Genomic DNA, 14,130 nt, shown 5'->3' on the forward strand with positions numbered 1-14,130 from the left:
GGTGTCCAGGTGAAGAAATTGAGGATGACGCAGGATGATGCACAGAAACTAGGTGAGGTCGTCCCCTGGGACTCTCTGCCTTGTCCTGGGCTGCCTGTCAGCTGACCTCCTCGCTGGCGTGAACTTCCTGGGCCCTTAAGAAGTTCCAAACTGTCTTGATTAATGACCAGGGACAGTTCAGACCCTGGGGAGGGAGCTTCGGTTTCCAGGCCGGCAGAGAGAAAGTGATCACAGGGACAGCTCTCAGCAAGAGCCATCCTCTGGGATGCCTCAGGGGAGAACTGGCTCCCTGAGGAATTTAGGGAAGATAAGTTGGGTTATTGCCTGCTGCCCTATTGCTGGGGTCGACCTTGGGCTTCTTGAGCAGGGATCTTTCTCCTCTCTCACTTCCTCCCACACACAGTTACTGTGGGCTTCCTGTATGCCAGGCCCCTGGGGCGACACCATGCACTCACCCACCCACCCACCCACCCACATTTACTGAGCACTTACTGTATGCCAGGCAGTGTTCTCAGTGAAGGAGATGCAGTGGTGGCTGACAGCCACTGACCCCACCCTGCAAAACACAGTCTAGTAGACGTGCAGAGAAAATCAGGCCCAGAATCTTCCAAAATGAGAGGGAGACAGGGTGTGCCCACAAGCAGCTGAAGCATGAGGAAGAGAGGCGTAGGGACACACAGCACAGGGGGAAGAACACAGGCTTTGGAGGGAGACCAGTGTGGTTTAGATCATGTGTGCGTCTCACCTCTCTGAGTCTCAGCTTCCTCATGTGGAAAATGGAGATGATACCTGCTTACCAGAGCTGTTATGAGCATTTCTAAAGGGCAACTCCAAGGCCAGGTGCGGTGACTCATGCCTATAATCCCAGCACTTTGAGAGGCCGAAGTGGGCAGATGACTTGACATCAGGAGTTCGAGACTAACCTGGCCAACATGGTGAAACCCCATCTCTACTAAAAATATAATAAATTAGCCAGGTGTGGTGGCGAGCACCTGTAATCCCAGCCACTTGGGAGGCTGAGGCAGGAGAATTGCTTGAACCTGGGAGGCAGAGGTTGCAGTGAGCTGAGATTGCACCACTGCACTCCAGCCTGGGTGACAGAGTGTGACCCTGTCTCAAAAAAAAAAAAACAAACAGAAAAAAAGGCAACTTCAAAATCTGGAAGAGAAAGGTGAAATTCAAGGCAGGTGGGGTGCTTTCTAGCAGGTGGGATCAGAGAGGCCTTTCTTGGGGAGGTGAGTTTCTGGTGAAACCCTGATGACAGCCTGCCAGTGTTTTGGCATGGCCTTAACCAGAGCGCCTGGTAATGAGCACATGGTGGGACGGGTCAGTGAAGCAGGCAGCTGCGCACCGCCACAGCCGCCTGTTGCTGTTCATTGCCCACATTGGTACTTGCAATTGCTGGGATTATTTGCACTCTTGCTGATTGTCAGTCTCCCCTAACTAGGGCATGAGCTCCAGGAGGGCAGCCACGTCCCCAGTGTTCAAAGCCGCACTGGTGCAGACAGTGGGCATGCCACTGGCTGGCTGAATGAGTGGGAATGCAGACGGTGCCATTCTGTGGGTCCCGGGGCATCCTGCAGAGGAGGTCATCCATCTGCTTGCTTGTGACCTTCCACAGATTGAGCTGCTGGGTTTTTAGGGACAGCTGGACCCTGTTGAGACAAAAGTATGTTGAACTAGTGAAGCTGCAGAGGTAGGCACCCTCCTGCTTCCCTTGAGGTTTTCATGGTTACTCTTGATATTAGCTTTACTGTCTCATTGATCCTGGCAGGCAGGAATAGTGAGCCCCATTCCCCAGCTCACCCAGCAAAGGAAGCAGAGGCTCGAGAAGGCAAAGTCCCTCTCAGGTTCACATGAATGGAGCTGCGCGGTGTCCCTCCCCAGACTCAAGGCCTGTCTCCAAGCCCAGGGCTGGTTCCAGGAGCCCCACCCGGCACCCAGGTCCTAGACACAGACCCGCTATTCCCACAGAGGGGGCGCTTTGTTTCTGAGCTTTCACTTCTATCTGTGTGCTGTGGGATATTTTGCAAGTCACTCTCCTCTCTAAGCCTCAGTTTCCTCACCTGTGCTGTGTGCATGAAAGTTTCCACTTGCCTGCTTCACGGGAGGATGATCACGCGGGTACATAATCTAACACAGGGCCATGCCCACAGCAGGTGCTCACACCTGAGTTGCCACTCCCTCTTTTCTGTCTGGGCTGCTGATGTGCAGAGTGTTACAGAGAGAGAGGTGGCCCGAGGAACTACCCTGACGTTGGGTGCAGAAGGCAGGTGGGGAGACCTGGCTGGAGGGAGTGACAGAGGTGTGGGGCAGCAGGAAGGAGGCCTGAGGGCAGGAGGTGAGAATGAAAGGAGCGAGTGAGGCCACCTAGGGTCGAGCAGGGCCACTCTGGAGCAAGTGAGAACAGCACAGACTTGCCATGTCATGCAATAATAATAACATGTGTTTGCGTGTAATGAGAAGGACTACAGAGACCAAATTACCTCGGTAATAGCTTGAGGATGTCAGGGGCTCATTTGTTTCTTGAGGGAAGAGCTGAGAATTGCGTTCTCTCGCTGTCTCTCTTTCTCTCTGCCTCTCCCATCTTCTTCCCCGTCTCTCTTTTTCCTTCCTTCTCTCTCTCCCTTCTCCCTCTCTCTCCCCTCTTTTTTCTCCCTCCCTTTCTGTCTCCTTTTCCCACTCTCTCTCCCTCTCCCTCCTTCTCTCTCTCCTTTTCTCATTCTTTCTCTTTTTCTCTCCCTCCAACTCTCTTACCCTCTCCCTCCCTTTCTGTCTCCCTTTCTCACTGTCTCTCCCTGTCCCTCCCTCTCTTTGTTCTTTTCCCTCTCTCCCATTCTCCCCTCTTTCTCTCTGTTTTTCTCTCCCTCCATCTTTCTTCCTCTCTCTCCCCTCTCTCTCCCTCTCCTTCTTCCCTCTCTCTTTCTCCATCTCCCTCCCTCTCTCTCCATTCCCCCCCCCGTGTCTCTGCTTCTCTCTCTCTCTCTCTCTCACACACACACACACACACACACACACACAATGTTGCTCAAGGAAGGGAGAGGGAGGATGGAGCCCTGGCAGAGAGCAAAGCCCAACCCTGTGCTGGTGAGTGTCAAAGGTGTAGGCCTATGGGGCTCAGAAGGGGAGTATGGTGGTCATCCCTGCAGCTCATCAAACATTCCTGTTCTCACCTTAGGGACACCAAGTGGCTTTGCATTTCCTGGCCCCTTTGTAGTTGCTGGGCCATGGAGTTCCTAGGGGTAGTGATGCATGTCGCCTTCGGGCTGCAGCTCTTCATGGCTGGTGCAAGATCCTGTAGAATTCCCCACTTCTGCTACAGGGACTGTGGAAGTACATGTAGACTCCATGGGTCCATCAGCCTGGGTCCTGCAAGACAACGAGGCAGCCAAGAGCCCCTGTTGTGATGGTCCCACAGCCGGAGAAAGAAAGGTTTGTTGATGTAAGCCGCTGAAGTCGGAGGTCATTGTCACTGCAACATGACTCATCCCACCCAGACTTATATGGGTCCCTGCTTTGGGGACAGGTCTAAGAAAGTGAGCTCCAGGCCAAGGGCTTGTATAGCTGTTCAGAATCATAGCTCCTGGCCAGGCGTGGTGGCTCACGCCTGTAATCACAGCACTTTGGGAGCTGAAGCGGGCAGATCACCTGAGGTCGGGAGTTCAAGATCAGGCTGACCAACATGGAGAAATCCTGTCTCTACTAAAAATACAAAATTAGCCAGGCATAGTGGCACATGCCTGTAGTCCAAGCTAACTTGGGAGGCTGAGGCAGGAGAAGCGCTTGACCCAGGAGGTAGAGGGTGCAGTGAGCCGAGATCACATCATTGCACTCCAGCCTGGGCAACAAGAGCAAAATTTCGTCTCAAAAAAAAAAAAAAAAAAAAAAAAAAGAAGAAGGAACCACAGCTTCTAAACACAGATTTCCTGGTCAGATGGAAACTCCCCAGACATCTAAGATGGGAGAGGGATCTCTCAGCTTGAATCCTCTGCTGGGTTGGTCCTGGCATTGCTTGGTTTTGCTGGCCATAGCATTGCTCCAGGAGTTACCAGTCACTGCTCAGCTCAGGAAATAAACATCAGACCCAATGTCCAGGATCATGGAGACAGAGGGTGATCTGTCAGCTGAACTTGCTTTTGCAATTTTTTTTAGGGCATCAGATGTCAGAGCACTGTGGCTTTGGGGTCAGAGCCTAGAGCATCTTCCGGGTTGGTCCAATAGTGGCGATTGTCATTAACAACGGTCTCATCTCAGCTCCTTGCGATGAGGTGGGAAACTGATGTTTTCAAGGTCATGCAAGACACACTATGGTGTTTTCAATTTCCCTGGAATTTCCCTAAGGGCTGTCTCCATTTTCCCCAGCTCTGAGGTCTCTGATAACCTAAGTATTACCTTCATATCTTATTTGGGGTGGCACAAGGGGTGAAGTGAACCTTGTGAGACAAAAACTCACACCTGGGGCTTGAGTCTCAGAGGCTGGATCACTCTGCAGACCCTCCTGCCCAGTAGGTAAGGATCCGACTGGCTCTCTGCCTTCTTCTTCAGCATCCAGTTCAGCTGGAATCTCACTCCCAAAGTTTCTCACTGTTTGGGGTGAGCCAGCATCTGGGAATTCTTTTCTGTAATCTTCCCACCTCTGATCTTGTAAATAATCCACTCTTGGCCTTTCTTGCTGGGAGGTGCCATGCTTCAGGACTTGAGTCACGCCCACAGCTCGCCTCTGGACCCCTTCCAGGTGCCGCATACATTATGCCTCCGCTGCTTCCCCCGGTCCATATATTATACACTCACGTAGTCACCCTAATAGCCCTCACTGCCTAAAAACATAAGTCACGTTGAAAAAAGGAGCGAAATGCTTGAGTATCTAAAACTGAAATAATAATAACTATAGCAAACGCCAAGGCAGGGTTTGCTCTGTGCCAGGGACTAGCAGATACGTTCACTTATTTCCTCCTCTTGACAACCCCGAAAGCTGGTGTGATGATTTTTCTGTGGAGGAAATTGAGGCACAGAGCAGTTAAGCCACTTGCCCAGGGTCACACAGGGATCAGCATCAGAGACAGTACCTGAAGCCCACGTGCTGTGCCTTGAGTCTCCCTCCTTCCCAGCTACATTACCTGCCTTTCTGGAAGGAACCAGTGGGGTCCTCAAATTCAATTCTATTTGGATATAAAGCACAGAAAGGTGAAATGACTTTCTCTCACTACAGGGAAAGTGAGTGGCAGAGCCAGTAATGAATTCACCCCCCAAGTAGAACTCCTTGTAGTTCTACTACAAGGGTCCTGCATCCCTCCCATGGGACATCCTTTGATCTGTGCAAGGCTGCATAGTTCTGTCTTCTCTCTTCCCTCCTCCACCTCCAGGGCTTCCTCCTTATCCCCAAAGACCCAGTCCCCACTGGAAGAAGTGAGCCCATTCCTCCTTCCAGAGAACGATACTGAGCAATCTGCTTCTGTCCCAGGCACATCTGGAAGTGATTCAGAAATGACACAGAACAGCAAGAGAGATGCCTCGACCACCGTCCTCTGTGCCAGCCATGGAGGATGTGCTAACAAGAGGGAGAGGGTTCTCACCAGGCCAGGGCCTGGTACAGCCGCTAAAAATGCTTGGGAAGAGACTAGGGCTGGACTCTGCTTGGTTGCACCTGTTTTCTTGCCTACTTAAGCCCAGACTTCTGTAGTCTTTCCCCTAAACACCTCTGCTTGCCAAATAGGCAACGCTGGTCCTGAGACAGAAATTCCTGCTTACCAAGGAATCCTAGAGTGGAAAAAGAAAATAAAATAAAATAGGGAAATAAGCTATTTGGACACAAAGGCATAAGAATGATTCAATGGGCTGGGCGCGCTGGCTCACGCCTGTAATCCCAGCACTTTGGGAGGCCGAGGTGAGTGGATCACAAGGTCAGGAGTTTGAGATCAGCCTGGTCAACATGGTGAAACCCCGCCTCTGTTAAAAACACAAAAATTAGCCGGATGTGGTGGCGCATGCCTATAATCCCAGCTACTCAGGAGGCTGAGGTTTGAACCTAGGAGGCTGAGGTTGATGTGAGCTGAGATTGCGCCACTGCACTCCAGCTTCAGAGGAAAACAACAACAACAACGAAGGATAATACAATGGATTTGGGGGACTTGAGGGGAAAGGTGGGAGGGAGGCGAGGGGTGAACAAAAAGACTACACATTGGGTATAGTGCTGGCTGCTTGAGTAACGGGGGCACCAGCATCTCAGAAATCATCACTGACGCACATATCCATGTAACAAAACACCTGCTCCCCCAAAACCTATTGAAATAAAAAAATGACATAAGTACAATGGAGTGGGAGTTGGAGGCACAAACAGTCCAACTAGGGAATACGCAAGTCTTGGGGGCCTTTCGGACAACAGGTAAGAAGCAGAATTAGGAAGAAAGCCCAGAGCTCTGAGTTTACTTCCTCAGTGACATACCACGGAACATTAAAACTAATCAGCTAGGCCATGATTTTTATTATATAAGCCAATAAAATGGGAAAATTACATTTTCACTGTTAACTGTTAGGCTGAGTTTTTTGAACCTTATATTTTATAGCCTGATGGTTCCTCAAGGTTTTTAAAAAATATATTCTTTCAGATTGGAAAAAGTCCTTATTAAACATTCCGCATACAACACGCGACAGGCAGTATTGTTGCTCCTCATTTTCCCCTGACCTGCTCTCCCCTTTGTCATATAATGTACAGTAGAGCAGGACTACACAGGCTTCTGCACCATTGACTCAGGGAGTGTGGATCAGACTGTTCTTGCACTGCTATAACGAAATACCTGAGACTGGGTGGTTTCTAAGAGAAGAGATTTCAATGGCTCACAGTTCTGCAGGCTGTGCAGGAAGCACAGCAGCATGCTTCTGGGGAGACCTCAGGAAGCTTCCAATCATGGCAGAAGGTGAAGAGGGAACAGGCATGTCACACGGCAAAAGCAGGAGCCGGGAAGAGAGTTGGGGTGGAGGTGCCATACACTTTCAAATGACCGGATCTCACCAGCCCAAATGCCCATCAGTGATAGACTGGACAAAGAAAATGTGGCACATATACACCATGGAATACTGTGCAGACATAAAAGAGGATGAGTTCATGTCCTTTGCAGGGACATAGATGAAACTGGAAACTATCATTCTCAGCAAACCGACACAAGAACAGAAAACCAAACACCGCATGTTCTCACTCATAAGTGGGTGTTGAACAATGAGAACGCATCACTCAGGGAGGGGCACATCATGTACCGGGGCCTGTCAGGGGTTGGGGGGCTAGAGGAAGTATAGCAGGGGGGTTGGGGATGAATAATGTTAGGAGAAATACCTAATGTAGATGACAGGGTGATGGGTGCAGCAAACCACCATGGCATGTGTATACCTATGTAACAATCCCACACGAGCTGCACATGTACCCCAGAACTTAAGGTATAATAATAATAATAAAAGAAAACAGCACCAAGCCATGAAGGATCCACCCTATGACCTAAACACCTCCCTCCAGGCCCTACCTGCAGCACTGAGGATTACAATTCAGCATGACATTTGGGCAGGGATGGATATCCAAACTGTGTACAATGTGGCCCTGTGACTTGCTTGGGTGACTTGGAGTATGCGGTATGCATTTCTACTTGTCCTTTGCAAAATTTCTGTCTTCTGTCATGAATAGGGCATGCCCCAAGTTGCCTGGTCCTGGGATGAGAGAGATGTAAATAGACCTAAACCTAACTCATAGCTGGAGCCTGGAGCCCCATTGTGCCAAGTTGCAGCTGAGCACATGAGCACAGAGTAGATGCTTGTTTGTTAGCTGTTGTGATTAGGGTTGGCATGCAGCTTTATTGCAACAAAACCTGACTGCTTTGATACATACACTTATGCATGTAGAGAATCTTAGAATCTCAAGTTTAGAGGAAGCAATTTTTTATTAATAATAATAACAATCGGCCAGGCATGGTGGCTTATGCCTGTAATCCCAGCACTTTGGGAGGACAAGGTGGGTGAATCATGAGGTCGGAAGTTCAAGACCAGCCTGACCAAGATGGTAAAACCCCATCTCTACTAAAAATATATATATAAAAAAATTAGCTTGGCATAGTGGTAGGCACCTGTAATCCCAGCTATTCAGGGGTCTGAGGCAGGGAATTGTTTAACCCTAGAATTGGAGGCTGTAGTGAGCTAAGATCATGCCACTGCACTCCAGCCTGGGTGACAGAGCAAGATTCCTTTTCAAAAAAAAAAAAAAAAAAAAAAATTGACCATCACTGATCAAGGGCTTATTAAGTGCCAGGCTCTGTTCTAGATCATATATATGCAGCATCATTTTCTATTGGGTAAATGGAAACTCAGAGGGGTCAGGTAGTTTGCCCAAGGTCACTTAGCTAATTAGTGGTAGAATCAGAATGTCAAACTCAGGTCTGACTGGCTCCAAAAGCCCCACTCATCCACGCTGACCTCACTTCTTAGGGTTCACAACGTTTCCTGCTCCAGGCCTCTCTGACATTGACTCATCCTCCAAGATCCTTGCCAAGGTTTCCATCAGTGTGCTTTTGAGTCCTTTCATTAAATAAAAAGGAGCTTCTCTCCTCCCCCACAGAGGGCACTTCATCTTTGAACATTTCTGGTTATTGGAAATTCTTCCTTGCGTTGAACCAAAACCTTTCCCTCTGAAACATGTGTTCTTTGGTTCTGACTTTTTCCCCTGCTTGGGACTGTGTAGAAAAATGGTGATGTCTTTTCCATATCCCAGCTTTTCAAATATTGCAAGAAAGGTTTTACATTCACCCCGTGTTTTCCCTTCTCTGGACTAAACACCCCTACTTCCTCTAGCTGTCCTCAAGAAAACACATTTTTATTGTGAAATATTGCATACAGAAAAATGCGTAAAGTACAAAAGCACGGTTTCATAAATAACCCTAAAGTGAGTCCCATGTAAGTCCTTCCAGGCCAGGAGATGAAATTTTGTCACCTTCCAAAGACCCCGTGTGTCCTTTTTTATGATTCGTGCCCCTCGCCCTGCTGTGACCACTGTGTTGACATGTATGAGAATACTTTCCCAGCTTTTCTTTATAGATTTCTTACTTGTTTATGCACACCTAAATATTATAGCTTAGTCCTGCCTGTCTCTGAGCCTTGTGTAAATGGAATCATACTGAAGTACTCTTCTGTGCCTTGCTTCTGTTAATTTATATGGTAAGGCTCACAGTGTAGCTTGTAGCTATATTTCATTTATTTTCCTTGCTGTATGGTATTCCACTGTATGACTATATTACAATTTACATGTCCATCCTATTTGGGTTGGTGGACATTTAGGACATGTCAAAATTTGTGTTTCGATACACAATGCTGCTATGAATATTCTGATATGGGTACTTAGGTCATTGGTCTAACAGTTTCTTTTGAATCATGGGATATGGATATCTTTATTAGATCATTTCAAACTGCCTTCTAAAGTGATGGAAACTAGTTCATACACCCACCAGCAGTTTTTGTGAATTTTCATTTCTCTTCTAGCCTATCATGGCTTAGTTCCAAGTGGCCTTCATTTTTTTCTTTTTGAGGTGGAGTTTTGCTCTTGTCACCCAGGCTGGAGTGCAGTGGCACGATCTCAGTTCACTGCAACCTCCTTCTCCCGGGTTCAAGAATTCTCCTGCCTCAACCCCCCGAGTAGCTGGGCTTATAGGCACCTGCCCCCACGCCCAGTTAATTTTTTTTTCTTTTGCCTTTTTAGTAGAGATGGGGTTTCACCATCTTGGCCAGGCTGGTCGCCAACTCCTGACCTCAGGTGATCCACCCACTTCGGCCTCCCAAAGTGCTGGGATTACAGGTGTGAACCACCACACCTGCCCACAAGAGGCCTTCTTATCCTGGCTGTGTGATCTTCAGACCTTCCACACATGCATACATAATGCATTCATATTCACAAGGTGTGCACGGAGGCCCACACATACATACTTGCCTAACAATACGTGAGTCATATGGACAGATGAGAAATCCCACTTGACTAGGTTTTAGAAGACACACAATCTACTAGGGGAATTCACTGTGACAAAGAAGATAAGAAGCTGGTTCCACTTCATCACCATCCTAATTCTGCACTTCCATGAGTGGGTAAAACATAAAAGTGAGTCCACCTGAGTTGCTCATGTGGAAGATTGGATTATGGGTCTGCCTCTCGACTTCCTGGCATGCATGATAGGACTGCACCTCCACACTCTTGGGCATGCTTCTTACCAGTGCCCTCCCACCGTGGCATGGCTGTACTTCTCCGTCTCTTGAGCTAGAGCTCAGTCATGTGTCTTGCTTTAGCCAACCGGAAACTGGCAGATGTGGCTCAAGCAGTCTTGAGATGCACGTGTACCATTCAGCCTGTGCTCTTTCCCTTCTGTTGAGCCTGGGAAGAGGATGGGGACCCACATGGAGCAGCACAACCTTGGCAGAGCCCGGCCGAGATCAGCAATCCATGCCACCATGAACGAATGAAATGTTGTTGTAGGCCAGGGAGATTCTGCAGTTGTCTGATATGAAGCCACAGTTAACCAAAACCCTCATCATTGTCATCATCACCAACACTCTGTGAACAACAGCTACCATGTACGGAGCATTTCACCACCCCTCTGAAGTAGACAGCATTATGATCTCCATTTTGCAGTGGGAATCTGAGACTCAGAGAAGTGAAGAGACCTTCCCAAGGCCACACAATTAGTAAGAGGAGTGACTATAGTTTATGCTTGGGTCTCTCTGACTCAGAGTTTCATGCCCAGCTGGGGGAGTGGTGGGAGGAGCCTTTAAAACACATTGTAAAATCACTGTGTTCGATGGGTATTTGTTAAAGCTGTGATGAAAAGCATCAGAGGGCACAGATGTCACACTCACAAAACTGTTCGGTGGCCAGACGGAGATATGCAGGGGAACAGCCAAAGGGGGTGCCTTTTAGTGTGCTCACTCCTGTGTGTTCAGCTCAGGCTGGCCAGTGGGTTTTCTCTCTGGTGTTAGAATCAGACAATGAAACCACTGCTGTATTCATGGGGATAGAAACCATCCGAGATTTGGAAGAGGTCAGAGCTGGGTTGGAGCCATGGCTGGACCTCTTACCAGGGGCGTGCCCTTGGCCAAGTCATCTATCTACCTAGGCTGCATTCCCTCATCTGTAAAATGGAAGGGAGAAAATCCCTCCATGCCGGTCCCCAGTTTGTCATTAGCAACAGAGGGAATGAGGGATGCAAAGAGTTTGTAAATATCCACAGGGTTGGTGTTCGTCACTTTTCTTGTTATGATGACAGCCTGGGTCCCTCTTGCCACCAAGCAAAGATGCAAATGGCTCTAAACCACCAGCACAGGTCTCCTGGATGATCCTGTACCAAGAGGATGGGCAGGAAGGAGGCAGAGCCTGAAAGCCTGGAATGTGAACAGCAGTGAGAGGGACCAAGGTCTCTCGGGCCTCGGGACCACCCTTCAGGTTGGCGGAGCCCATGATGGGTCCTCACAGGAGCTGGTGCTGTTTCCTCGCCTTCCCGCCCCAGCCTGGGAAGACTTGCGTTTGGGAGCTGAGTGTTCCCATCTAACTGCTCAGAGAGGGAAGCCTGAATTGCAGAGGCCATGAGGATGGCTGAGTAGATTCTGAGGCTCCAGGAGAGACCAGTTAAATTCCTCTTCTCAGGGCCAGTGCATCCCGCAGACCCAGGAGTGGGAACATAGGGTGGGGAGTCCATCCTGAACGTCCCACACGCTGCCAAACAGCCAGAAGGAGGCCTCTGCCTTGACCTTCAGCTTTTATGTGCTTTAGCTTCTGCGAAAGCTCTTTCATTTCTCCCCAGAACAGCATCTGACAGCTCTCTTCACTCCTCCGTGTGCGAGGGGTTCTTTGTTTGGTTGAATAAAGAAGCTTGTTACCGGAGAAAATGCCTTGGCAAGTGTCAGTGAAGATATCTGTTTCCTTGAAGAAACTCCCGTAAAATCTTTCAAGCTGCTGCTTTTGAGTCCCAAAGCCCCTTGGATCCAAAGACCTCTCCGTTTTCCACACTTTCTTTAGCAGTTGCTTGGTGATTTTCCGTCTCTCTGCTGCCACAGAAAAGGTGAGCCCTGCTTCTAGAATCCCTGAGGACACCTGACAAGTACCTGGTCTCCATCATTTTGCTTTCCTCGAGGTTGACCTGAAGCCCAGGCCCCAGTGCTGGGGAGGGCAGGAGAGTGAGTTTGTATCAGGCAGGGTCAGCAGAAGGCATTCACCTGTGGTCAGCACGGGGGTTCAGGTTTCTTAAGATCCAACTGGGTGTTCATGAAGTTTCTAGCACCCAGGCTTCATCTGACTCAAGAGAAGGCAACACCAGGGTGTCTGCCTGTGGACTGAGGTGCTTGCTTCTCAGCAAAGACGTTTTCATCCACCCTCATCTTTCCCTCTGGTCTCTGTGCTCCTCAACCCCCACCTTCTTTGCAGTCCTGGGACCCACCTCTCTCCCCTCTCAGTGCCTTTACATACAAGACTCCTCTCCTGGGATGCTCTCTTTCTCTCATGGACCCAGCTCCAACATCAACTTCCCGTGGAAGCTTCCTTGACTGCCCAGGGAGCCCCAAGACCCTGTCTCTGTCCTCTGTGCCTGCTTTTATTTTAGCACCTGCTGCATGATACTGCATGACCTGCCCTCATGTCCGTCTCCTGCTAAGAAGGGGTTTCTTGGCAGTCAGGAGCTGGCCTTACCCTCAGTGGTGGGTCCTCTGCAGGGGCTGTATCAGTCTGGCTTTCTAAGCCTTCAAGTATGGATCTGTCCACGTTGCCTTTGGTGACAGGGAAGGAGAGTCACTGTGAGGACAGAAAGGGCAGGGAGCTAGGATAGCCATACAAACACGCTATGTTCCAGAATGTGCTAGGTTCATGAAAAACAGAAACAAATGCTCAGCGATAGTCTAGAAAAACCGAGGATGACCCTACCCACCTTCTGTGGGAGCCCCAGCATCTAGATCTCCTGAGAGAGAGAATCTGAAGGTCCTGTTTTCCTTCATCTGGAACAAAGCACCATGACCCAGCAGGGTGCCCCCAGGTCTCAGAGGTCTCTGGCTTCCCTCACAGTCACTGCCTGCCTAGTGTGCTGGGGATGGCAGTGTCTTCACGCTCACGACACAGGCCAAAGCCAGCCTGTAGAAGGATACACCTAGGATGTCTTTCCTCAAAGGGGACAGTGGCAGGCAGATCCCCAGCGACTCCTGGTCCCCTCTCCAGCATCACATGCCTTTCAGAGTGGAAGGAAGGCTCTCGGAAGGGGGTCTCACTTTGAGATGGGAAAGCATCTGGCCTCACCAAGGGAGCTGAGAAAGACAGCAGGAAGGAGGTTGAGTGGCAGAAATGTGTAGTCCCCATGGTGCTTTAGAACCTGCAAGGAACAGACAGAATCCTTCTCTTGGTGTCCCAGTTCAGGGCTTCCATGGATGAGGTCTTAGTATCCAGATTGCCCTAATCTCCAAGTAATAGGAATAACAACGATGTGCTAAGCTCTTCACGTGTAGGGCATGCGGGACCCCGTTTCATCCTCCTTGCAACCTGATGAGCTTTGTCCTCAGCCTTGTTCTACTTCACAGGGGTGCAAACGGGACTTGGGTTGGCGAAGTGACCTGCTTCAGGACATAGAAGGACCAGGCCTCTAGCCCAAGTAGCCTCCAAAGCATGTGCTGTTGACGTCTGTCCTAGGCTGCCCATGTGGAATGTCCCAGCAGCCCTGGTTCCCAGACTCACCACTCCCCAGTCCCTGCCTCTGCCTGTCCCAACTCCCTGAAAGCTGCCTCTTGTCTCTGGGCCATCCGAGGGGACTGTCCCACTTCATCTGCTTGGTGGTGTCCAGAGATGAGCCCCACTGTCAGCAGCAGGAGTGCCCTGATGTGTTAAGCATGTCGTGTGTATGACCATGTATGGCTCCATTCATTCTTCCCTGCAACGTGAAGAACTGAGCCCTTAGCCGGAACTGTCAGCCACTCTGTAGTTCTTTGCTTCCCGGCAGACCTGGGACCACTCTGGTCAAGTCTCAACACAACCTACCCAAGGTTCACTGGTCCCCGGGGTGGGACCTTAGCTGTCCTTTGGAGGTGGTTTTTTTCCTTCTCTGAGTCTTGAACTATCCTCACCCTGTCTCCCAATGGGCTGGT

General features: G+C 49.6%; 1 long non-coding RNA gene across 1 annotated transcript; it reads right to left on the reverse strand.

Moving 5' to 3' along the window:
- Positions 1 to 1,048: 1,048 nt before the first annotated feature.
- LOC144577101 (uncharacterized) lies at positions 1,049 to 12,798 on the reverse strand. Its single transcript, XR_013520394.1, has 3 exons — positions 12,695 to 12,798; positions 3,174 to 3,369; positions 1,049 to 1,655 (listed from the first exon to the last, which is right to left on the reverse strand). It is a non-coding gene; the product is annotated as an uncharacterized LOC144577101 (long non-coding RNA).
- Between the last annotated feature and the right edge of the window lie 1,332 nt (positions 12,799 to 14,130).

This window comes from Callithrix jacchus, chromosome 7 (genome assembly GCF_049354715.1).
Source record: "Callithrix jacchus isolate 240 chromosome 7, calJac240_pri, whole genome shotgun sequence".
NCBI lineage: Eukaryota > Metazoa > Chordata > Mammalia > Primates > Cebidae > Callithrix > Callithrix jacchus.